Source organism: Lissotriton helveticus, chromosome 5_1, assembly GCF_964261635.1.
Source record: "Lissotriton helveticus chromosome 5_1, aLisHel1.1, whole genome shotgun sequence".
In the NCBI taxonomy this organism is placed as follows: domain Eukaryota; kingdom Metazoa; phylum Chordata; class Amphibia; order Caudata; family Salamandridae; genus Lissotriton; species Lissotriton helveticus.
Genome location: NC_136065.1, coordinates 481330634 through 481358098, shown reverse-complemented (window position 1 = coordinate 481358098; position 27465 = coordinate 481330634). Strand labels below are relative to the sequence as shown.

At 42.7% G+C, this 27465-nt stretch overlaps 1 protein-coding gene across 6 annotated transcripts in view; it reads left to right on the top strand.

Annotated features, from left to right (window-relative positions):
• AP5B1 (adaptor related protein complex 5 subunit beta 1) overlaps positions 1-27465 on the top strand; it is a 79718-nt gene that overhangs the window by 3876 nt on the left and 48377 nt on the right. For 2 of the 6 annotated variants that reach the window (XM_078642797.1, XM_078642795.1), the window contains exon 2: positions 13417-13466. The exons of the other annotated variants lie outside the window; for them this stretch is intronic. The gene's annotated coding sequence lies outside the window, so the exon portion shown is untranslated. The remainder of the gene's footprint in view (positions 1-13416; positions 13467-27465) is intronic. 6 annotated transcript variants of the gene reach the window in all.

Here is a 27465-nt window from a genome sequence, read left to right as displayed (position 1 = left end):
ATGTTCCAAAGCTTAAGCACACCCAGTTTGAAAACCAACAGACCCTCAAGAATAAAACACTGCATTGGCTAGCTCAAAACTGAGGGTTTCCAATGCGTGGAGCAAATCAGATCATCTCAACACAGAGAGTAGGATGGTTGGGACCCAGTAAAAAGGAGATAGACTGGGAATGTATAGTCATAAATTTTAGGACTCCTGACTGGGCCAGAGATTCCATTCTAAATGCACCCGTACCGTCTAACCAGGAATACAATACTACTCTGCTCCCTTTACATTATTTCTACAGGGGCCAGTAAGGAAAATATGCCACAGCTCGGGTTGTTGACCAACATAGAGTTTCCCATCCTAACCATTATATCGCAGTTCATGACCCCACCCCACTTTACAATCCATGGGCCAATTTTGCAATCCCGACTTATAACAGATTCCAAGCGTTTGGTTCATTAGACGAGAATGACTGACTGAGGGAACAAACTACTTCACCTCACCCCGAAGTAACTGTATCTAAGGGAATGCTTGAAAGGAATCAAGGGTTGCAGGGTATAAACAGGGTAGTAGGGGAGACCATAGGAAGGCCAGTAACTAATGACCAGCATAAAATTGACAAAATAGCCCAGCGAGATGTAATCACTGTTCCAGACTTAACTCTGGATGATAACCTACTGAGACCCGAACCAGTTGTACTTTATGATATCACATCTGATAACACTGTTGAAGGCCTCATGGTCATTACTTGGAACATAGCGGGAATTGCTGCTAAAATAACCACGCCCTTCTGGAACAGTTTTATTACACATGGATACGATATAATTTGTCTCCAGGAGACGTGGCATAGAGCCCAATTACAAGTTGAGGGCTACACAACATATAGTGTAGATGCAATGGCATCATTAGCAGGAAGAGCAAAAGGCGGACTACTGACCCTGGTATCAACTACTCTTACTGAGTTTAGTCCTGGTGGCTATGTGGAGGTGGCCCCTTATGCATCTATCCTGCGTTTAGTACATGCTAAGGGTAGGGACTTAGTTATAGTAAATTTCTATAACAACATCATTGTAGCCAACCGGGGCATGATTGTACTAGATATAGAGCGGGCAATAGAGGGAGTATTAGAATTATCAAGTGATCCCCAGTAATAATGTGGGCAGGAGACTTTAATATCCAAGCGTGCTGTCATGCACAGAAGGGGATTTGTGGTCATCAAGGGGAGTACCATGGCGGAGGTAGCACTGTTTACAATCATTTCCCGCACACTAATTATGGAAGTACCCTGAATAATCTGGTAGCCAAATTAGACCTCGAGCTGCTAGACTGCACAAAGAACAAAGACAACGAAGAGTGCCCGTCATTTAGAGGGAGGGATGCCCACTCTAACATCGACCACATCCTGGTGTCCAATGGAACTGCCTACTCCAATGTATGGGTAGTTGAGCAACCAGTGAGCGATCATAACAGCATATCGCTGGTATTGTCTGGCTGGGGCCCAAAAACTAATGCATATGGGAGACCAGTCCAAGGGATCACAGCCGAAAGATCAAACGGCATGAGAATAAAGTGGATTAGAATTAACCCTGCCCAATTCATGACGGACGTACTCTCAAAATGTAGAGGGGAAATAAACTACTGTCTGGCACCCATAGTGGCTCCAGGTAACTTCCTCGTTAACTTTATAAAAATAACCAAAGCGATTGATGACTCTCTTACAGTTAGGAGTCGAAAGCTGAGGAAAATTCAAGTGGTGTGGTTTGACAAACACTGTGTCCAGTCACTAAATAAACTAAAATTAGCTCTTGAGACCAAGCCCAGAGACATAGCCAAAATTAAAGAGGAGCGTCACAACTATAAGACTGCTCTCACAATCAGAAAAAAAGAACTCCAAAATGAGGCCTGGTATAATTTGGATATGGCTGCGGAAACAAAAAATCACAAGTTATTCTGGGAAACTGTAAATAGCCCACTGTTAAAGAATGATAATATCCCCGACATTACCTCCCATGTGAGTTGTCGGGCCTGGATTGCCCATTTTACTGGGATTTTTAACTCTGAATCTAATTTAGATGGGCCAATTTTCATCGTAGATATGGCGCCCAGTTCTAAATGGCAAAAAATGCAGCTATCTGTGACCTTAACTGAGGTTACCGATGCAATAAAAAATAGTAAAGGGGGTAAAGCCCCAGGTCCAGACGGGGTGCCTATGGATTTTTATAAACATGGAATGACTCTATGGGCACCAATATTGACACGATACTTTAATGCTGCTATAGAAGACAGGCTTCCACAAACATGGGGTCAGTCCATTATCGTACCCCTTTACAAGAAAGGTTCTAGGTCAGAGGCACGCAACTACCGTCCCATCTCTCTTCTGGACTCGTCAATCAAAATCCTCAGTCGAGTCCTTTTAGAGAGATTGGAAGCCTGGGTCAAGGAAAAGAACATCTTATCCCCAGTGCAGTACGGGTTTAGAAAGGGGATTGGCACAATGGAGCAGTGCGTGAACCTGGAACTTATTATCAGCAAATACACAAGAGCCAAAGAGGGTAATTTATTCTTGTGTTTTGCTGACTTAAGTTCGGCATTTGATCTGGTGGAACACTCGCTCCTATGGCCAGTCCTGCTAGAAATGGGTGCCCCGACTGAAATCATCCACTTCCTTGCCAGATTATATGAAAGCCTGTCAAGCAAAGTAAGATTTGGATCCGCCGGAGAATGTACACCCTTATTTAGTGTTAATAGAGGCATTCGGCAAGTATGTGTTCTCGCCCCTCTTTTATTTTCTTTATTTATAAATCAGATAGACCAAACCCTAAGAACAGCAGATGCCCCTACTATAAATGGTAACCCTATTCCAATCCTATTATACGCGGATGACGCGGTCCTCCTATCCCGGACCCAAAATGGCCTGCAATTCTTAATTGACAAGTTTCGTACTTTCATTGAAAGCAGAAAGTTAATTATCAATAAAGGAAAAACCTTTACTATGTCTTGTGGTAGGAAGACAAGAAAGAGCAGGACCTTCTACCTAGACGTGGAGAAATTAGAAACTGTAAGGAAATTTTGTTACCTGGGTATCACATTCTCAGGAGATGGACGGTGGGCTAACGAACAAGAGAGTGTCCGTTTTAAAATGGTAAGGAATATTAATGGTGTTTTTAGATTTGCAGCCAAATTAGGAGGTCGAAGAATTCGAGAGATGGTGTCCATATACAACTCAAGGTGCATAACATCAGCCCTGTATGGGGCAGGGATATGGGGATATCATAATCAGAGTGGCAACCAAATTCAGCATGATGAGAATGCCTTCTTGAAACGATTACTTTGTGCTCCGGCTGCGGCCTCAAATGAGTTAATACACAGGGAGGTGGGCTTAAATTACGCTAAGGACTTAATTGCCCTACGCCCACTGGCATTATGGCGATCAATCTGGTCTAAAGAAGAAACGAAATTTACTCAGGATGTGATTATTGACTGTCTAAAGCTTGACCACCGCTCAAATATACCATGGTTACGTCACATCCAATCTTGGTATAAGACACTTTATGAATGTGATATTTTTGGTGAACCTACAGCGGGGTTGGGACCATCAAAAAAGGAACTTAAAGTCACTTTCCTGAGACATACAAGAAGTACCAGAATGATCGAATATGCAAAACAAAGCACGTTTACTTCTTATCTAGAACATAGCACCAATGAAGGTTTTCAATCATACCTCACTACTGTTACTAGAAGTTCTCACCTTTTTGCATTGTCACGTTTACGATTAGGAATTGTGCACCACCTAGTGGCATTCCCATTAATTAAGAAACCCAGAACATGCTTATGCCCCTGTGACGGTATATCCAAGCAGAGTAGCTGTCATTTTATGCTGTTTTGTAAATTTTATATCTTTTATAGAAAGTTTTATCTGAAACCCATCTTTTTAAAATACAATACGCGCAGCATTAAAACAGCGATGCAATTGATGTTTAACTTAGAGAGCCCAGATATATGTTTTTATGTGGCTACATATATTTTAAAATGTATCTTTGCACGGAAATCAATAACTGTATGAACTCAACATATGGCCTAGACTTATATGCACTTTATTATTGCTAGTTTGCACATGCATTATTAGATGTTGTATCATCATGCACTTTACCTGTGCCAATTTGCACATGTGCTGAAAAATGAGAACTTCATACTGCACTATATAATAGTAAATGCTAAATGCACTTTATTATTGCCAGTTTGTACATGTATTATTAGGTGAATGTACCAATATGCACTTTAACATGCTTATTTGCACATGTGCTGTAGAATGACTATCTTATATGGTATTGCTAGTATGTGAAATTAGAGCTTGATGTAATTTAATGATGTATATGCTATTTTATTTTGGCATGTTGCTATATGGTTGTATTCATACATACCGAATAAAGCATTTTTGATTTGATTAGTTTAACTTGCATTTATTTTAAATTTAAGGTCTGCGTTATTTTATATGCAGTTACTCGAAGGTGAAATACCAACAAAATAGTTACAGAATATTTAGATCTTTTTAGTCACGCCTTTGATCCCGCCTCCATGCTTACTGACTTGGCTCCCATTGGACTCGGGATCAAGTTCCCATACTGTTTTTAATGCACTTCGACTGCTGCCCTTATCCATCAGAACCACCATAACGCTGCTCCAATTTGGGAATGAGTTGAAGATGCACCTTTTTGTAGAACATTCAAGAACCGGCTACCTCTCCTATAACTTGTTGATATTATGTTTGTCTTTGACCTGTAAAGGCGCTCCATTGCCTTTTGGCTAGGTTTACACTATAGAAATACCACATAAATACACAAGTTACGAACGTCAAGTATGCTTACTTTTGTTTTCACCATAAGCCTCTTTCTTCCACCATCTCAAACTTCCTGACTGTTTATCTCTCTGTTGCATGTACTTTTGCATCTTTGCTTTGTCTCTATGCCACAGTTTCCCCATCTCTTCCTCCTTTTTAGGTCTCGCTGGCGTTGCAGGGCGAAGCCCTGCCGCCAACGAGTCTTATAGCCGCCTTCATCCCTGTCAAGGGAGTAACAGCTGTGAACGAGCCCGATACAGACCTGGGCACGAGCCGACCCAGGTCTGTGAACGCGCTTCACAGTAAACAGCTTGTGCCGTTAATTAGGTCTCGCTAGAGACCGTGGACGCGCACCTACAGGCACACACAAGCACACACAGGCACCCTCTCTCCCCCCCTCCAACACTCACACACCCCCCACCACACACACTCACCGACCCCCCCCAAACTCACCGGGCTCTTTGGGTCAGTCTCGGCAGCAGGCAGACTCAGAGCTCTGCATGACTTCGGTCGGCGGATCCTCAGCCTCCGTGCACGCTCACGGCGACTGCGTCTCGTGCTGCGTCACCGCACTGTGCGATCCTCAGCTCGTTCTAGAGTGCTAATACAGAGCCTCCCTTTGGAGAGTTAGACTGAGGTTGTAGAGGCCCCCGGGCTGAGACATTGCGGCTTTAATATTATTGCAGTGGCCTTCACGAGTCCTTGTTAGCGGAACCGTCACTCCCCCGGCTCACAGCGGGAGTAGGCGAGGCAAGAAGGCCGAAGTGAATGCGAGCCGGCCCGCCCGGCCTGACTCAGCAAGAAGTGGGGAATAAGCGCACGATTCTCCGGCTCGCGCCGAGGCTGACTGGCAGCGCGATGCTGCAGCCGCTGCCACGGCAACCGAGGAGCCCTGCGGAGAGCCTTGCGTTCATGCTCCAGTTGGCGCGCGCTCGGGCGGGCCCCATGTGTGATCGACTTCCATGTAAGTCAAGCGCATCTCCTTTTCTTCAGCCCCGTCCGACCGTATTAACGTCATTGGGATGGCGCGTGAGCCGACACAAACCCGACCGGAAACGGCCATTACGAGGCCGGCTGTTAAGTAAAGCTCCAGGCGAATGAATTCAAGAGTGCTTTATTCGTAGTATAATGACACACCGGTAAATTAAGCAGCGCTCCGGTCACCAGCCCTCAACATGGACAGACCAACTCTCACCGCCACTCTCAAACTGGCCCAACTGTCATCGGACAAGCCATCTGACGCAACATATGCAAATTAGGTAAGTCGCGCAGCAGGGACGGGGGTACACGGGGAACAATGCGCGATATGAAAACTGTTAGAGAAAACTGTCAACGTAACACATCTCCTTCCCTAAGAAGAAGAAAACACGAACTGAAGTAAAACACGAAGTCCATGTACTTCATGAACCTGACCACCAGACGCCCATATCAACCGTGCGACTTGTTTTCTTTGAGTTTTTACAAACGCAGGTTTTACTTTTGCGCACTTCAGAGGGCGCGAGGCTGTGTTGCGTGTGACGGATTCGAGCTCGTGACCTGCAGATGTCGGAGGCTGGTTTTTAACGCACTGACCATTCTTGGTGGCTGTACATGAAAGGTTTGAGTTCACTCTTGAAGTAATGGCTGTTTAATTTCCAGCACCACCCTTCGTTCTGCGTGCAGATTGCCACCCAGATCTTTTTACATTACTCAAGTTTGTATCCGAGGCCTTCGCTTACCTTTCCACCAGATTGTAGGACTTCGAGTATTTGGCAGCTCACCCGGTCAGCTAGTTTTCAGTTCGATGTTGAACTTGTGATTTGGTTCAGTCAAGCAGCGCGCTGCTTTTGTTCTCACTGATGAAAAACGAATTACACACAGATGGCAGAGCAAAGACTATTAGTGTGAATCACTGGAGGCCTGTAGACTTGTTTTAAAAATTCATCGAATCAAGAGTAACATTTGCAATTTTGAATTGGAAATTAAAAAACAAACCAGATTGTGCCCACGTGATTCCCGGCTCGCATATGTGTTGTCACGTACACGCCAGCGGAATGACATGACTGATACTGACCCATTTTGCTTTTTCCCTGACGCTGTACTCCATGGCCAGTACACATTAGGAAAGCTAATCTGTCCCAGAGAAGTGTGTTGACTTTGTCCCTGCTTGTTAAATTCGTCATGCACTGACTGATACCTGCCATTTAGAGCTGCGAAGTTTGGACACTGAAAACCGAAAATACATTGTTGGCAATCGTGATCTCACCATAGTGTTGCACAGGAAGCTGTTTTGGTTGTGCAGTTTCATCCATGTAGATTTTTTTTACGTTATTGGACAACTGTGGTTGTAATCTTTACTTCGAGAAATTTTGTTTTTTGTGTTTATATAAATATTGTACTGTTTATACGGAACGACTGTCTGCTCAAAAACTTTGACGGGTGTGCTTGTGGGAGCATGATTAGAGGTGGCATTGCAAATGTGGTAAAAAAATCCACAACTCTGTAATTATAGTTTTGAAAACGGCCATGATATTAATGGTAAAATAATCCGGAGCACGTGTAGCCTGCTCTTATGAAGAGTGCTGTCACATTGATAACCTTAGCAAATTGCTGGCAAATTACATTTGTCCGAACTGGGGGAAGCATTACATTTGTCTGCTTCCCCCAGGTACTATCTCCATCTCTCCCTTTTATGTTCTTTGAAGCCCAAACTCGACATTTGCGTTCCTTGTTATATTTATTCCTGTATTGTTTTTCGAAACACTGAAGTTTGTGCAGAAATGAGTAATACAGAATACTGCAATATATTATTATAGCTTCTGGGCTTCCAAATGGAGGAGAGTTGTAATGGGAAGTTTTGATAAGTCGGAAATGGATGGCCCAGGAAAAGTGTTCTTGCTGTTTGTTCCTTGGTAACACCAGCCAGTCGTCTCGCAATCAGGCGTGCATAGAAGGCGGCTTTAAACCAGCAGATGTCCATGCTGACAGGCCACCTGGGGAGGTTAATGCACCTGTTGCCCAGACCCGCATAAAACCAGTAGGCCGAGGGTTTCATTCCTGTTAGAAAGCTCAGTAGGCTGCTGTGTCTGCTGCAAACGCTGTGTCTAACTTGTGCTCCGAACGCTTGAATCTTAGTAACATAGCTCAGGGGGTTGAGTTATTACTACAGAGATCTTTTGCTAACTCGCTGGTCACCGGTCAGTATTTAACAACAATAGTGTTAACACAAAAAATGTAAACGCTGCGGGACACTTTGGCATATGATGGCGCTTGCTTTATAATTGAGCAGTACAAAATATTATTATTTTACTATTCTAAGTAGAATAGAATTAGATAGCTGTTGCATTTATTCATATAAAAAAATTATTTGACCGAAAGCAGCTCACATTTATTTTATATAAATAACACAAATTATTTTTCAGGGAAATACAGGGCTTAGGCCATAAAGCTAAGTGCACATCTCTAAGACTTGCCCAGGAATTCCTTTTGCCAGTTCCTTTTTGGTTGCACCATTTTAGTATGAAAAAGTGCATTTCTGTGTGGTCATTAAGACAACTGCACACTTGAAAAATGATAACAATATTATGCCCACGAAGAGCGCACGCAGCCTCTCATACTTTTTCGGTAATGTATTGTCCCATACAGTGAAAAAAGATAATTGTACTAAATACTGTAGCCCTCAAATAAGTATTTTCCTAGTTTTCGTATCTGGTTGGACTGTGAATGGTATGTTTGTGCTGAGTGCACTTTGTCGCATGTAGAAACCAGTGCGTGTTTTTTATTTTATGTGTACAGTTTAACGCAAACTCAGCCCGAAGGTATCTGAGCACTTCACACAAGCACCCGTTACATTACAGAAGGATGTATTAATTTTTTGTAGGCACGGGGAGATTAAGCGATTTGCTCGAAATCACAGGGTGTTGAGTCGACGCCGAGATTATTCAGTCCTTGCTGACCCACAGGTTCTCCAGTGATCCACCTCCTCCTACTCGGGAAGCAGAACAGGCAGATTTAGGCAGCCATCCTATTGGCTTCAGTGGGACGTGCAGGCGATGAAATCCATTTATTGGTTCATATAGCTACTAATAGTTTCGTCAAAAGGGGTTTTGTTGCAACATATTTCTTTTTCATTTGGCATATTGTAGTGTTTGTATTCCCTTGCCCTCTTCAGCTCTCAAAGAGAAAGCAGAGTGTTTTTCCCCGAGAAAAATAAAAAGGTTTAAACCTAGAACAAAGATGGGAATTAACATCTATCTATCTATCTATCTATCGATCTATCGCCCTCACTCTATCTATCTATCGCCCTCTATCTATCTATCTATCTATCTATCGCCCTCTGTCTGTCTATCTATCTATCGCCCTCACTCTATCTATCGCCCTCACTCTATCTATCGCCCTCACTCTATCTATCGCCCTCACTCTATTTGTCTATGTATCGCACTCACTCTATCGCCATCCCTCTATCTATCGATCGCCCTCACTCTATCTATCTATCTATCTATCTCCCTCACTCTATCTGTCTATCTATCTATCGCCCTCACTCTATCTGTCTATGTATCGCACTCACTCTATCGCCATCCCTCTATCTATCGATCGCCCTCACTCTATCTATCTCCCTCACTCTATCTATTGCCCACCCTCTATCTATCACCCTCCCTATATCTATCGCACTCACTCTATCTATCTATCGCATCACCACAGCATCACTCAGCATCACCACAGAATCACTCAGGGGCACCACAACATCACTATGCGCTACCACAGCATCACTGAACGCCACAGCATCACTCGTCGCCACCACAACATCACTCCGCGCCACCACAGCATCAATCTGTGCAACCGCAACCATTCAACAACAACTGGTTCAAATATGTTCTCTCAATGTTTCACGCTTTATTACAAATGTCACAAAAATATGTTAATATTTCACTTCTTTTCTTGGATTTTCGTCACAATAAAATACACTGAACATAATCTTCACAAAAGTTAATTACAAAAGTTTAAGCTATTGCCATTACAAATTACAATAACTTTTATTTAGGTATTAATTATAAAAAAAATTAAAAGCCATTGTTATTTCTAATATCAATACATCTAAGTCACGTAAATACAACACATATTGCATTACAAATGCTATAGTTGTCACATTTGCGAAAGTTAAAACTATTGGCATTGTAAATGACAAAGCTATTCATTTCGCAATTTTCAAAACCAACACATAAATAAAAAATGTGTCATTTACAATACCAATAGCTCAAACTTTCCTAATGCGAGACCTATTGCATTGCAAATGCTTGTTCCCTTTGCTGCTGTTCTTTAGATTGCTCTTGGTCAAATTCTGATGTATGAAATAATTCATGGTTCCTAAAAACAAATGTATGTATGGCATTTATAAAGCACTGGAATCATATCTCCGCGCTGCAAGAAAGACAGAGTACAGGACAAGCCCAAATCAGTCCCGGAATGCAGGACCTCCAGCAGAGTGTTCCAATATTTCGGGGCAAGGTATGCAAAACTTCTGCGACCTGTTCGTAATTTCCTGTAGCACGGGACCACAAGCAGCCCTCTACCTTCTGATCTAAGCAGCCTGCTCGGACAGTAACTTTTTAAGTTGTCCGCCAAATAGCTAGGACTCATACCATAAAGTACTTTATGAACGAGGCAGCAAAGTTTAAATGTAATTCTCCAGCGGATAGAAAGCCAATGAAGCTGTCTCAGCATTGGCCTGGAGGAGGTATGAGGCAGCATTTTGAGAGCCAGGAGTGAGGCAACATTCTGGACTCATACCATAAAGTGCTTTATGGACGAGGCAGAAAGTTTAAATGAAATCCTCAGGCGGATAGAAAGCCAATGAAGCTGTCTCAGCATTGGCCTGGAGGAGGTACGAGGCAGCATTTTGAGAGCCAGGAGTGCGGCAACATTCTGGACCATCTGTAGTCTACTCAGAAGATATTTGTTTGCTGATGCTAAAAGAGCATTACAGTAATCAAGTCAGCCAATGACCAGTGCCTGAATCAAAGTTCTTCGGACAGATAGGGGCAGCCACTGGAACACTCTGAGCAAAATACTCGAGTCTGGTAGCAGGTCCCTTAGGTGGTCATGACTTGATCCCTCAAAGACAACGAGTTATTCAAAATGACCCCTAAATTTTTTGCCACAGTTGAGGGGGTTGGGGTGGGGCCCAATGCAGCTGGCCACCAATTAGGGGACCAAGTTGTTTGAGCCGAGCCAAACAGCAGGATTTCGGTTTTAGCCACATTCAACTTGAGGAGGTTTTCTGTCATCAAGGTCTATATGGCTAGCATGCCCTCAGCAAAGCGATGTTCAACTAACTCTATATCCATATCAAAGGATAAGAACAGTTGTGTGTCGTCTGCATCTGTAGGGAGTAAATCCGTACTCGCTAATAATCTTGGCGAGGGGTGCCACATAAACATTAAACAAGTTAGGACTCAAACAAGAGCCCAGGGGCACCCCTTTAGAGAGCTTCAAGGTTTGGGATCAAAAGTGGCCTAGATAACTCGTCTTGGTGCGCTGATCCAGAAAGCTAGTGACCCTGCAGACCAAACTCTCTCAATTGATGAATAAATTTATGATATAAGGGACAGTATCAAAGGCTGCTGTCAGAGCCAATAAAACCAGCAGCTCTGCCTTGTTGTTATCCAGAGCCATTTTTATATAATCTGTGACACCAATGAGGGTAGTTTCCATAGAGTGGTTGGGTCTAAACCCAGACTGGGAAGGGTCGAGGGTACCTTGAGATTCAAGATAACCCATCAGCTGAGTGTTGACGTACCCTTACACCATTTTGCTCATGAGCGGCAGAAGCGAAATAGGGTGATAGTTGGCAATCACCTTAGCGGGTAACTGAACTTTCTTCTTAATTGGTAGCACTTGAGCGGCTTTCCAATCAAGTGGGAGTACCCCTTCACGCAAAGAAGTGTTAACGATGTCACAGATGGAGGGGGCCAGGAGAGGAGCAAGTAGGCAACTACATGCGCTGGTATAACATTTAGAGGAGACACAGAAATGACAGTGCCCGCCCCCTTTAACCACCCATACCGGTTAAGCACTATATTCAGACCACAATCAAAGCATGTTTGTGGCTCACTTTTCTGCTACTGATTCGGAAGAGGTGCAGGCTCAGCACCAAGGGGCTTTCTGTCCTCGTGCTCTCAAAGGGAACTTTTTGGTGGGGAAACTCCAGCTTTCACACCAACCAATGGTGGTCTGTCTGAGAAATTTTCATTGTCCTCTTGCTTTCACTCTTTGAAGAAGGACCATTTACAGTGAACAGACGTATGCACTGCCTACAGTTGCATCCCTCCTACATATAATGCATTGGTCTGGAAACTGGGAGGCGGCCCCCCTAGGGCGGCCTCAAGTGATCCCAGGGGGGTGCCAGGCAGTGGCCAAAAAAAGCATTGTGCTGATAACAGTGCTTTGTTTAAAGCTGACAACAATTAGCAGCACAAGGCCACTCTGTTATGGCCCATCACTAACATCTGTTGTCATTTATATCCTAGCTGGGAGTATGTGTCAAAAGGGAAGGGACTCCAAATATTCTTCAAACCGCTCATCTCACTTTTAATAGTCACACTGTGGATATAATTGTACATGTTAGTAATGCCTGCCTGACCAGAATAGTATTTTTTGAAATCATGTATTTGATTGCATTTTTAAAACGGTAACAGAACGTAACTGCAATCTTTACATTTGTATAGACATATTTAAACATTACCAATTTAGTAAAATAATTGTGAAAAATTCAGAGGTGGGCCTGATAATTTTTTCCCTCACTGGGGGGGAGGGGGGGAGGGGGGGGGACTGAGGCATTTGACTAAAGAAAATAGATGTTATTTTTTTCAGGAAAGTCAAGTGAAGAGAAATGTTTAATTTGGTCCCCAATGTAGAAGCATGGACTAAAGCAAATTAATAGACACCACATGCTCAGATGCTTCAATCGGTATTAGGTTCATAAACGCCAGATCTCCGTTTATTGACTCTGTAAGGAAGCACTTATTCTCATGGTGCATGCATATGTGAGCACAGGTTGGCACACTACATTCCTCCCTCCTCAACTTTGTATCAAACATCATGACCAACAGGTCCATCAACCAATAAATACATCACTCTTAGTCTTTCAGTCTTTGTGAGTCTTCAGGCCAAGTTCTCAATGAATATCTCAACCCTCTCCTTCCCAAATGGCCCTCAGAGTCTGATGGCACTAGGTTGTCTACTTCTTGTGTTTCCATCTGTGTTTCAGGAGGGGTTCTATCATGGAGGGCCAAAACATCCCCATCAAAAGCCATTGTTCCCACTCTGGATAACCCCACTTGACCACTTTAGGCTGATCTTACTTGCCCATGCATCTGGAGTGGAGTGAGGCAGCTGCACTGTCTTAACGATCAATATATTTTGTGTGACTTGATTTTGTTCTCAGATGCTTGTTAGTATTTCCATTGATGGCAGTTATTGTTCAAGGCCATCGCTCAAAAGGGGAGAAACTTTCCTCCTGAGTGTCTCTCCTTAACAAGTACTTCATCCTAATGGATGTCGACTTGCTTGGGATGCCATTTTATGCAAGTTACTTTATTGTTTCTTTGTCCTTTTAGGTGGCTTGCATGAGGATCCAGATCCTGAAGTGCTCAGTGAGGTGTCGCAGGTATGGGGTCTTTAATAGCAGGCCAAACTGTACTTATGGTGTAGTGTAGTTCCTATCTTCCCAATAGGCTCTGCGCATTGGAATAATACCTACAGCAGTAAAGGCCTAGGCCAGACGTTAACTAGGTCTACTACTGTCGATACTAGACGTAAGTTTTGGGTTTGCCAGCGTAGCTCAGAGTTCGCTAGAAACTTTCTCGAATGTTCAGGAAAGAATTAACTCCCCTGATTAGACAAGAAGGGATTTAGTTTCTGACAACCATAGAACATGACAACTTTGCTCTCCCCTAATCAAGAGTGTATCTCCAGAGTCGTGTGAGCACAAGGCAATTATTTTACTCAGTCAGTACGTGCATTCTTAGTCTCATCAGATTGTAGAGAAAAGGAAGAGACGGGCGTGTTCAATAAAAAGGTGTTATTTATTGATCAGTCTCTTTTCTCGTACAAGAGAAATGGATCGATATTATTGCAATACTTATAGTTAAGTAAAGTGCATACATTAAAAGCAATAGTATAAAATAATACTGTAAAAACATTGATATGGTTTCTGAGCCATATGATGTTTAAAATGATTAAAATATATTTACATACACACATACATTTGACTAAACGTACTCAACTGGTGTTTCTAAATACGCCTACCCCGTGTACCTGACCTAAGTCTAATGCGTGGGCGGGAATAGAAAGTTACAGTTTAAGTTAAGTTTGTTTTTGCCAAGTGAATAACTAAAGAATTCTCTGTGAGGGGTTATTCAGTTCTGTACCTGGAAGTTAGGATGAATGAGGAATGGTATCTCTTTCTCTGCTCTCGATATTCCAGGCTGCCTGCGAGGGCTGCCCGAAAGCGCCGGTGCTGGGTCTCTCGGCAGGAGATAGCAGCGCGTCTCTCAGCGCGTCAGGAAGGCGGGGCTGCTGCCAGCGGGGTCTGCTCTGCTTCTGGGCTTCGGCAAGTATGGCTGCTCCGTCTCGTCACCACGCGTGTGTTTGCATAGGGCAAGATCGGCAATATTTATACCTTAAAGGTGCCGAGATTGACGTAAGGATGGACATAGATACGTCAATAAAGATGTCATACGACTTGCTCGTTAGCACATTCTTTTACTGAAGTTCTCTGTGAAATCAAAACAATGGCCGCACGGATTTTCCAGGTTGTCATAGGTTTGATTTGTTATGAGAACGTCGTATGCCTTATCAGGGGCTGGAGGAATGTCGCTTGTCTAATTAGATCTCAAGCGTTATGACCTAATCAGATAACACGTTCCTGTGCCGTAGTGTGACTGCGTCAGATAACGGTATCTGCATCATGGGGGCTTTTCTTGCCTCATGGGCTGACTGTTAGTTAACTTGATAGTTAGTTTAACCGGAATAGGGTCAGGAATAGGGGGATCGATTCAGAACCTATAGGAATACATGACACCCACTCCACGCTAACTATGGTCATATTTACTAATCTATGCATAGTATAACATAGTACAACATACTATAGAGTATAGTGTATACCTCACGACCCCAAAATATATAAATGCATTTTGAAATTTTCAAATATACTGAAAAATTGCAGTCATATATATTGTATGCACTTAAGCTATGAATTAAACGCTAAAGTAAACACGCATTTGTAGACATTATTGCTTATTTGGTATATGAGAAATACACATGAAATGGCTCTTAATATTGCTATACAGAAAGAAAGTTCGAGACCATTTCATCACATAATAAAATATTTGTGAACATACCAGCGGGCAACTAAAGTTTATAAAGTATCTAAAAATAGAAATCTTAGTTCTCTAGGAATAGTTTCTTACTTTAAGCAGAAGATAAGTGTCCCGAAAATTTTGTAAAAAATAATTTGGGGCTGCTAAAAAATTGCTGTCCGTGAACTGGTGGGAAAAATTGTTCATGTGACTTTATTTTTAAAGTTGAAGGCCGAATTCAGGGAACGCCGTGTGCGAGCTTGCTCAAAAGTCTCTATTTCTGTTCTGGAGAGAACATCATATCATTAAGGCTTTCGAAAAAACTGTCAACAGCTTCATGGGAAAGTTCCACTAAGTCGGAAATAGGTGAAACCATGCATTTGTGCGCATGATTGTCTCCATTGACATTCTGATTCGCATTGCTGACAGAAGGTCGTACCTGATCGATGCTGCTTTCATCTTGAACTTCACTACTCTTCAATCGTAGTGGTGAAGATTCCACGAATGCCGTCATCAGGATTGGCAGCCTTTGAGGGCAGCACAAAGCGTGAACCTTGGTAGGAACCAACAATGTATCTGCATCCACTGGCGCATCCGATTGTAGCGTCAGACAGGTGTCTAACACGCATTCTTCTCCGCATAGCAGACACCTCAATACAGGTAAAACACATCTTTGCCACATTGGTCGAAATGATAGAAACCAAGTCATGTTCAGGTCTCTAAGCCGGGAGAGTCCCAGGATTTTTGATATCCGGTCCCGGTATCCAATGGCTCGGATTGTTTCTTCCATTGTCGCAAGAGTTTGATCTGTGACATGGGTTGCCATAACGAAAAATAAGGACTAAGAATAGGATTCCTGCAATTAGTCCCAGGATCAGGGGAAGTCCGCCAAAAATCGAATGGACGAAATCTGGAAAAATACCCAGTATGGCTTTGAATGGTGTTAATGCCATCGAAAATACTGTCTTAAATATCTTTGAGACCCCAGTGGTATCAGAAATATTTAAGATTTTGCTCAGGATTTCCGCGAAATGTACGGGGGAATTAGTTGATAATAATGTATGTATCTCTGCAGTCGTCCTTGCGACTTGTAGATCATACGTTTCTTTTGATGACGTGAGCCTTGTAGGCGTCTGAAGAAGCACTGTTTTCATTCTGCTTAAAGTATCTATTCGAATAGAAGTAATTTTCAAATTGGGCCATGCCCTTGCCTCCCTGTCTGGAAAGGAGCTGGGGAACAAAGAACGTCCACAGCACTTGACCTTCGCAGTCGTAGTGACTAGATAAGGAGTCCCGGGCACAACATTTGCGGTCTACAATAAGAATGTAACTCCCATTATAGAGTCTTTGAAAGAATGGTTCTATTTCAGTTGCAGGTGCGCCTTGCTGGTGACATGAAAGGTTGTATGAATTCCCTTCACAGGCTCCATGCAAACTAATTCCGTTACACAGAAGCGTGCCGCTTAGTGACATAGCACAATTGTTGCCACTAAGAAACACTTTCTGTCCTTTATTACTGACACATGCATGTGAATAGGGCAGGTTCCAAGTTGTTTTAAGGTACCCCTTCCCCAATTTCTCGTACATGCCAGCCTGTATATATTTTTGGCAGTATTGAAACCTGAAGGTTGAGATTGGAATATTTATGATTCCGTGGATTATCCATTCACTGACAGGTCGTTCTGACATTGTCATTGGTAATCTTTCTAGTTTTTCAATGCTCAAGATTGTATAATCAGCACCCTTTTGCGCCATACCGATTTGTCTATCAGTAAGGTTAAAGATTTGGAATAGTGACGTTGTGTTGATTAAACGCCAAGGCACATAGCCTGAACGCAGATTTTGTAACGTCCAGCCAAGCTGTACAATAGAACGCAATTGTGACTGACCATGTTGTAATAACAGTAAGTCTTGCGATAATATAGCGATTGCTGAAGACACAATGCTGTCCAATGAAAAAATTCTGGAGGACAGAGTCATTAACCCATTGTCCACTACAGAAAGTGATTTTTCCAAATTAATACGGTCAATTTCCCGTATTCTCTCTGCTGTTTCAATTTGATTAACCTTCCAGGCCTCATTGTATGCTGCATATACAGAGGCTGCTATGAAACGCTTTTGACGATGTTTGCATGGTCCCATTATGAAATCACGCAAGTCAGCACCATCAGTAAGTAAAGTTAGGTGTTGCTTAATTTCAGGCAGTGTGGAAGTTTGTAGCCACTGAAGGCATAATTTGCCCACACTGTAGGTTGTTATTATCCCTGGGTGATGTCTTTGGGGATATCTAGGGTCTGGCCTGGTCATTTTGAACCCCTGTGTTTTATTCAGGAATCTGTCTTGACAGTTATTTGTATCTGTGGGCCAGATTAACCATTGTTTCCAATCAGGATGTGTTCTGTTTTGGTTTAATATATGGTTTACGTCTATCTCTTCATCCGTGTCAGAGCTATTGCTAAACATTGTTGGCTTTGGAATAGACGGTTTATTTAAATCTTTGATTTTGGCTAGGCCAAGACAGGTGGTTTGTTGAACAGTGTCATTTAAAAATATCATTTGTTCTGGGATCATGCAAGCTCTAAACAAAGCTTCTAAACCCTGTACTTGCCATTCTTTTGTACCCCAAACACTTTTCAAATCAACATTTTTGTCCCAATAATCAAATCCAAAAGTATTCATTTCTTCGAAGAATGAATCTGAATATATCAACTTTGTGTTGGTTATCATGGTTTTCATCCCTGTCTTGTTTGACAATTTAAAATAAAATGTTTCAGCATTACTTGTGTTAAAACCTGAAAAATATGAATATTTGTCGTAAACGGTTCTTGAGCTCCCTTTTGGAGGTGTTGCACAATGTTCCCATTGATTATAATTTAAAACATTTCTAGGTTGTGCAGATTTATGTAAAAAATGGTTACCATAGTGGTTATAGCAATACATACTATCATAATTTGTAGAACCTTGCAAATAATCATGTTTTGTAAATTTAGCAGACATTACTAAGTCAGACATCATGTTATTAATGATTTCGAAGTCCCAATCATCAGCAAATGAGTTTGGTTTTGCAAAGTCACTCAAGGAGATCTTGATTTGGTGTGGATATTTCAGGATCTCGACCGGACCACAAATTTCATAGTCAGTGTTGTCCCAGGCTACCCCACCAGGTATAGGATTGGCTGTGAAGTTGGCTGAAGAAAGTTCTCTTTTCTCGACGTGTGAAGATGTGTGTGGTTTGAGGACCAAGTTGATGTTCTGACTTGCTGTGTCCATTTTAGCATATTTTCCCTCAATGAAGCGTCCCAAAGTTAATACCATGATGAGCCAAAGTATGAGGATAAATGCACCAAAACCCACCCAAAATTCAATCCATGGAGAAATCAGATATGTTTCTTTGAGTTGGTTCAAAAGTTCCTTAGCTTTGTCTTTAAAGGATTTTGATGATGGCTGTGTCTTTGATTCACTGAGGCTTTCAGAGGAATCATCGAAGTTGATGAAGTAGCCGGATGCAGTTCTGTCAATTGTTCCAATTGCTTCAGGATTTTTGTTTCTTGAATTGTCACCTGGTACTTCATTATAGATTGGTGTGTCTCTGCTAAATGTTTTTATTTGGGTTTTCAGAGGTCTGAGTTCTATTGCATTGTTGCATAGTCCTTGTTGTTCTTCTGTAGGCGTTTCGAATGTGATGAGCCTCTTTGTTAGGACCTCTGTACTGGTAGCAAACCTTGGTGTTCTGCTACTTATTGGGAGTCCACTTGGCCTACTGTTTGTTATCGGCCACATGTTGTGGTTTTACCAGGTCGATGGATACAACTCTGTTCTCCTTTTTACCAGCAAGTGGCGGTAGTACAACTGATCTTGTCCCGTTGACAGACAAGACAGGAACTGCTTTTCTGTAAGAAGGCCCAAATTCCTTCTTTACCGCGATCTTCTCCCTGACTAGATCCCCGACTTTTGGAATCCAGACAGGTCTTGCTGGGACAGGTGGTGATTCTTCAGTGGTTGTTGGCTGTTGTTTCAACTGTATGTTGCTCAGGTCTTTTCTTGTTTTGTTTAAGTCCTGCAAAATAGCCAAACGGTCTTTGACATCAAAGCTTTTTTCTATAACCACTGAAGTCTGACTGTCGAGGTCAGAGATCATCATCCTAGTTCCAAATAATAATTCGTACGGACTGAATCCCTTCAGAGAATTTCTTGGCAAGTTATTTAGACTACGTTGGACACTTATTAGATGTTTGACCCACCCAGCTCCCGAACCTAATACCTTTGCCGTTATAGATTGCTTTATGTCACGGTTTTTTCTTTCAACAATTCCGTTCCCCTCAGGGTGAAATGGACAAGAGTACCGCAATTGCACGCCCATGCTGACCATGGCCTCCCTATAAGCCCGAGAGCTAAAAGCAGGACCATTGTCCGAATGCAGCATGCCAATTGCGTATGTGCCGATAAAGACTCGCAAATCTTTTATAACAGTTCTGGCGTCAGCCGTTCGCTGGGGCCACATCCATATAAATCTCGTGCATGAGTCCACTGCAACCAAGATATATTTATAGTTACCATCCCTTTGTAAGGGACCGCAGTGGTCTAGATAAACACAGGCTAATGGTTTATCCGAGATTAGAAGGGGCGTCTGCGCTGGACGTCTCACCGTTGATACTTTCATTTTTTGACATATTTCACATGCTAGAACATAGTTCCTCGTTTGTCTTCTCATTTGTGGCCACCAGTATCTCTGTTTTAATAATGATACTGTGGCTGAGACGCCAGCATGGATAGAAGCAAGCCCTTCGTGTGCCGCTATTATTAGTCCTAACCTATGTTCCATGTTTGGAATTGCCCTATCCCCCACTCCAGGGATTCGAGCAAAAGGAACATTGTTTGCATCAGTTATGTATGAGTATTTTACTGGAAAGCCTTTAGGGAGTGGTTCTATCGAATCCTTTTCTGAAGCGCTGACAGCTTGTAATATTTCGCTGTCTATTTTTGTTTTTGACCGGGTGACGGCAGCTACGGAAGCCGTTTGCACAGCTGCCTTCGCGGCCTCATCAGCCAATGAATTCCCTGCAACGTGAACGCCATCACGTTGATGACTCAGTGTATGTATCACGTGAGTCTTTGGTAGTTCTTTTTGTAAAAGAGCTACTTGTTCCCAGAGCATTTTATGCTTGATTGTGCCACCTTTCGCATCCTTGAAACCGTTCTGAAGCCAGATCTGCAAGTATTCATTATAAGACTGAACGCAATAATACGAATCGCACACTATGAGTGTGGGGAATTCTCGATCGGTATTTTCAAGCGCCATCTTGAATGCTAGTAGTTCAGCTCGCTGAGCTGTACAATCTCCTAGGGATTGTGTTTTAGTGAGGGTTGGTTTAAATTTCCCTTCGTGCCAACGACCTTTAACAATCGCGCACGCAGCACTGTAAGCTTGTTTACCCCCTACTGCGGGTTGTGCTGATCCGTCTGTATATATTATACAGCCGTAGTGATCTAGAGGCAGAATTTCGGTTGGCGGAGGACATTCAAATTCATATTGGAGAAATTCTTGTGTTTTTAAGTAAGGATCAAATTCGTACACCACGTCTGTTGCAGCAAGAGAGTTAGCCCATTGTATCCATCTTGGATGGAGTGCTTTAGCATTTGGAATGCTTGCCTTTGTTACCGCCTCTAAGGCTGGTATTGGTGTCACGATTACTATTCGTTTACCTTGTGCCAGGGCTCGTTCTTTTGCTATAGCTGTCTGTGTTGCTGTAAGAATTTTTTCCGTTGGGCTAAATTTAATTTCAGCCTTAGTGTACAAGTGTGATTTGAATGCAATTGGTACCTTTTCTCCCTCATTAGAGGTTAGGTATGTGAATCCGCATCTCCCTGGGATGACTCGAATCACAAGATTGCGTGTGTTATCACGTGTTTCTAATTTTGTTTTAATTAGCATGTCTGTTTGTAAGGATCTCAAAATTTCTGTGTGTGTTTGAAACCAATTGGATCTTTTAAAGTCTGGTTTAATTAGATCATAAAGGGGTTTGACCCTTTCTGCGTAATTTGCAATGTATGTTCTTCCGAAATTTAGGAAGCCTAGAATTGACTGTAAGTTTTTTAGTGTTTTAGGAGCTTGGATTACGGCACATTTCTCTAGGAAATTGTCTGCCAGGCTTTTACCTTCACTTGATAACTCATATCCTAAGAATAGGACTGTCAGATGGGCAATTCTGGATTTTTTAAAGTTGAATTTGTAACCCTCTGCTGCGAACCCAAGTATTATGGTGTTCACTCTTTTCAAGTGAGTATCCAAGTCATCGTCTGTTAAGTAAATGTCATCGACATAAGATAATGCTTCATCATCATATAGTTGCAGTAATTCTGTTACTCTCGCTGAGAATACCCCCGGGCTGTTCTTGTACCCCTGGGCTAACCGACAGAATTGCTTTTGAGTGCCATTTACTGAGAATGCAGTTAAATATCTGCTCTCTGGTGCTATGTTTTGACAAAAGAATCCATTGGAGATGTCCAAGGTTGTTTTGTATTTTTTGCGCACTATGTTATTCATTAGTGCAGCACTGTGTGAGTTTTGCACTGCAAAGGTTTTGCAACATGTGTTAAGGTGTCGGTAATCCAAAACTAGACGATATGAATTGTCTGGTTTGGAGACCGGAAACAAAGGATTGTTCATTTGTGAGGTGCAAGTTTCAATCACCCCCTGGTATTCTAGCTGATCTAGTATTTCATTTACCTGTTTTTTAGCTTCTTGCTTAATTGGGTACTGCCTTTGTGCAGTAGGTTGTGATTTTACTGGATTTTGTGAGGAGGAGAATCCTCATCCCATCCTACATGATTTTTATATAAAGCAGGTGCTAAGGCCACTGCCCACTTTCTAGCAAGTGTGTATTTTTTATGAATCGGGATTTGATTCGAGAAGGCAGGCATAATTACTTCTTCGCCATGAGGGCACTCCCTGACAAACTCTGGTGGCCAGTCTTTTTCAGCTAGACGGATGTCATAACCCTTGGAGAGGTTATCCCAAAATAGTCCCCTTATTTTCCTAGTCTTATCTCCCTCTATACGTAATGTTATCTCGTATATCTTGTGGGGTTTGCTAACTCTGGTGTCTGCAGTTTCCACTTGAAGATATTCATTCGTGTCCACTGTCTCCAGATGATTCATAAGGACTTTGCGAGCTATGCTCACTTCTGCTGCGCTGTCTAGCATTGTCTGAGCCCACTCTCCGTTTTTCAGTTGTGTCCTCAGTATTCTCGGCATTGTTAACTACCTTGATACTGGCTACCTTCTTTTTTGGAAATTGTAATTTCTTTTTTTGTTGAGCAGGTTCCTTGTCTTTGGACTTGGCGTGCTCTTCTCTTTGTTCTGATCGTCCTCTTCTTTCCGATTTCTGCGAGGAAGTCTGAAAAGATTGAGAGGGACGTGTATCAATGTCTTGATATCTATCAGGTTTTTTAATATTATCCCTATTTCTAAGGTTATATCTTTTCCCAGAGGGGTCACTCTGGGGTGACCTGTGTCTCTGGTTCGGAGATTTCTCCCTTCGCCTAGGAGACCTTCCTCGGGACTGGAATTTCTTTTCTTTTGGATTGGATTGTTTGTTTCCATCCCAGTTCTTTTTTGGTGAATTATTATTAAAAAATATTTTTTCTGGACTTTCAGTCAGTTGCGGTTTTACTGGTATTCCACCTAAACTGTCTCTACCTAGTTCTTCATAGGATTTTTCTATGATTCTGGCAATTTCAGCTGGTTGGTCTGCTATATCTGTCTCTTTTAACCTCTGGCGGATCGCCACGTTTGCTGCTTCACCTTTTATATTGGCTAATAATATAGCCGAGACCTGCTTGAAGTCTTTCAGTAATTTCATACCAAGAGTTAAAGCTGTTTTCTGGACCGTATTCATCTTGAATTTGTTTTAGCACATCTGGTATTACCGAAATGGATGGAACACCGTGCGTTTTTGTGTAGATTGAAGCAAAGACTGTACCCCAAGTGTCACAGTCCTCTATGTGTGGTGCGATTCCCATTGGGAGACATATAGTCAGAATCCTGTGTTTTTCTAGCGGGGTGGTGTCAGGAAACACCGCCTCTATTTGGGTGATTTTCTGTGCCAACCAGAATGGTATCTGTTCCCGTTTAGCCGGAACTTTACCTAGGCAGGATTGGATGTTCTGTGGTGTGATTTTATTTGTGTTCCCCTGGTGAGGGGTCAGCTGTGGAAGTTTAATCGCTGGCTGAATTGTTGAAGTCCGCATTACATACTGGACTAATTGTCTATGAATTTTTAGTAATTGTTTTAGCTGTATTAACAGCTCTCCTGTAGACATTCCTTCGATGTCTGGGTGTGGTGTGTATCCGGCTAAGACCGGCCACGTTGCTCCTGGTCTACCTAAAGGACCGAGCCTGGTGATGTGATTATTATGTATTAGGGCGCCATCAAATAAGAGCAAATGCTCTTGGAATTTGAGTGGTACTTCCACCTCCTCGAAAGGAGTGTAAATGTCGGGTGGAACCTCTATTTTGTAATAGTGGAAGTACTTTGTTACAGCATTTGCTGCTGGAAAATGTATCCATGTATAGTATACCTCTGTCTGCCGATATTCGTGTGCCTCAATTACGAATATGACTGTGCCACCTCTAGGTGTCAGTCCATTTTCTATAAGTTTTAAGGTTATAGATTTCCTTTTGGCGACCGGGATGAGTATTATATCCCCGTCCGCATCTAGTGCTGCAGTATCAGCTGCTGCTATTTCAGCTGCTAATCTAACTGCCTCTCTTTCATCCTCATTGTCAGACATTTTACTGTCAATAAGGTTATTTTGTTTGTTTGCAGATCAGGTTTCTTATGGAACAAAGATTAGATGCACAATATTTTGGAACAGTGTATCCTTCAACGTTGACTAAACCAAGAACCTTACATAGGAGTTCCCTCCTGCGAGGTTTTGGAGGATATTACCTTTCACCCTCTCCAGACGTCTTTGGAGTATTTGGGAAAAGGGGTCTGAGTGAGAAAGCACGACTGAGTTACTCTAAATGTCTTACGTTAGTTTTATCGCCCTTTCCAAACGCGTTGGGCGCCATGTAGTGTAGTTCCTATCTTCCCAATAGGCTCTGCGCATTGGAATAATACCTACAGCAGTAAAGGCCTAGGCCAGACGTTAACTAGGTCTACTACTGTCGATACTAGACGTAAGTTTTGGGTTTGCCAGCGTAGCTCAGAGTTCGCTAGAAACTTTCTCGAATGTTCAGGAAAGAATTAACTCCCCTGATTAGACAAGAAGGGATTTAGTTTCTGACAACCATAGAACATGACAACTTTGCTCTCCCCTAATCAAGAGTGTATCTCCAGAGTCGTGTGAGAACAAGGCAATTATTTTACTCAGTCAGTACGTGCATTCTTAGTCTCATCAGATTGTAGAGAAAAGGAAGAGACGGGCGTGTTCAATAAAAAGGTGTTATTTATTGATCAGTCTCTTTTCTCGTACAAGAGAAATGGATCGATATTATTGCAATACTTATAGTTAAGTAAAGTGCATACATTAAAAGCAATAGTATAAAATAATACTGTAAAAACATTGATATGGTTTCTGAGCCATATGATGTTTAAAATGATTAAAATATATTTACATACACACATACATTTGACTAAACGTACTCAACTGGTGTTTCTAAATACGCCTACCCCGTGTACCTGACCTAAGTCTAATGCGTGGGCGGGAATAGAAAGTTACAGTTTAAGTTAAGTTTGTTTTTGCCAAGTGAATAACTAAAGAATTCTCTGTGAGGGGTTATTCAGTTCTGTACCTGGAAGTTAGGATGAATGAGGAATGGTATCTCTTTCTCTGCTCTCGATATTCCAGGCTGCCTGCGAGGGCTGCCCGAAAGCGCCGGTGCTGGGTCTCTCGGCAGGAGATAGCAGCGCGTCTCTCAGCGCGTCAGGAAGGCGGGGCTGCTGCCAACGGGGTCTGCTCTGCTTCTGGGCTTCGGCAAGTATGGCTGCTCCGTCTCGTCACCACGCGTGTGTTTGCATAGGGCAAGATCGGCAATATTTATACCTTAAAGGTGCCAAGATTGACGTAAGGATGGACATAGATACGTCAATAAAGATGTCATACGACTTGCTCGTTAGCACATTCTTTTACTGAAGTTCTCTGTGAAATCAAAACAATGGCCGCACGGATTTTCCAGGTTGTCATAGGTTTGATTTGTTATGAGAACGTCGTATGCCTTATCAGGGGCTGGAGGAATGTCGCTTGTCTAATTAGATCTCAAGCGTTATGACCTAATCAGATAACACGTTCCTGTGCCGTAGTGTGACTGCGTCAGATAACGGTATCTGCATCATGGGGGCTTTTCTTGCCTCATGGGCTGACTGTTAGTTAACTTGATAGTTAGTTTAACCAGAATAGGGTCAGGAATAGGGGGATCGATTCAGAACCTATAGGAATACATGACAATGGTAGAGCACACTGGGTGGTCAATACAAGTATTTCAATACATGCTTAAAACACTTGGGACCGTACATTAAGAGTGCTCCTTTGTCCTACCCCATGCAGAGAATTTTTTAGTGTGTCCTTTAGTGGCCTGTGATATTTGGTCATACTGGTGGCATATATGAGGATGTTGTTGCTAAAGTTGATGGCCCCTCCAAGACCAGTATTGCCTTCCAAAATGAGTTTTGGAAGGCATCCACTACAGACATCTGCAGCCAAAGATACCCCAAAGTGCAGTCTTTTGTAATGACACAATCCCACCTGAATCTAGAATGTTTTGATGTATAAACTCATTGAGCCGTAACTGGAGGTGGCGTAGCTAGCCCTATATATTGGTCTCTGCGTTTGCCACCCCACGTCAGCCGCAGCGAAGAGCGGGGGAGGGGGGGTGTGTTGGCAAGCATTTTCTTCTCATTGAGGAGGAATGGGAGGGGGCGCTTATTGTTGCCGCCTCGAGCTGGCAGGTGATCGAGAGGGGAGGCTGCCCCCGCACCCACCCTAGCTACGCCACTGGTAAATGGTAGTAGCCTGGGTTCAGCTCTAACCATTTTGCACCGTTGAGATCAGCCAGGATGTCATCAGTTTTTGGCGTAATATGCCAATGTATGTTGATGGCGATGTTGGAGATTCTCATATCACTAAATATTCTCACTTACTATGCTCTTTTGGGTTACTGGGCAACTGCTATGAGTTTCAATTGCACCATAGCCTTTTCAGTTCTTCCTCTACCCCACCTAGGGGCCCAGATGGAAAGGAATCCTCCTGTTACAGAGCACTACTGATGTTACTATCTTATTAATATGCAACTTGATAGGTTTGGCATGTAAATATCCTAAACTAGATAGGGAAGTGTACTCCTTCAGCATTTGGTGTTGGCACTGCGGGTGAACAAGATGAGGCCCTGATCTTTTTGCATACGCAGAGCCGAGTACCATGTCAGTTCCACCGTCCAAAAGGAAGATCTTCCTTTTGATGGAGGGCGGGCCATGTCCAATGGTAGTTTCAAAAGTTCTTGCCAAGGGGCGAAGGGCCAAACTCCCATATGTGTATATTTGGGTTTTGGGCACAGCGGAAGTTGTTGTTTATTGTCTATTACATTATGCAGCTGAATCGATTAGGCATGTGACATTGAGGCCCTAGATCTGAACTCTACACTTGGATTGCAGCCATTTTTCTCTGGATGATCTGTAACCAAATGAGATCAAAAGTATTCCTTTCTCTTCTCCTTCCAGATCTTGTGTGCTTAGAGTGCTGTTTCTGCTTGACAAATGCAACCAATTTTCAGAAGCTTGCACGATTATGATTTGTAATGATCTAGTCACCCCGACATATCCTCTTTTGTTCCTGCATCCTGTACAACCTCCATGATATATCTTCACATGGTTCAGCTGGCCGCAAGCAGAACATGCTTTCCTCTGTGTTGTACAATCAAATTCAGAGTGTGAATTTTCTGGACAATATCCGCAGTGCCCAAGCTTACAGGATCAACGCGCTGTCTGGCTTGAGGTGCACTGGGAACTAGACTGGTGTCAGGCTAAACGTTCACCATTATTCAGGTGAGTGCCGATTCCATTGTTGCCACTTTTACATTGGATAAGTAGTGTCATCTACTGCAGATGACAACATTGTTTAGAAACACTTGAGGTTCATATAGGATGAGACATTTGAAAACCAAACCAACCACCTTGGATAAGTTGAGCTATGACTTCGTTGGGCGGGTTGTGATCAGTACAAGCACAAGCTAGCTCTCTTAATCTAGCAAAAAAATTGGCTATAGATTCGTTGGTTATGCCTCAGGATAATCCTCTCACAGTCCGAA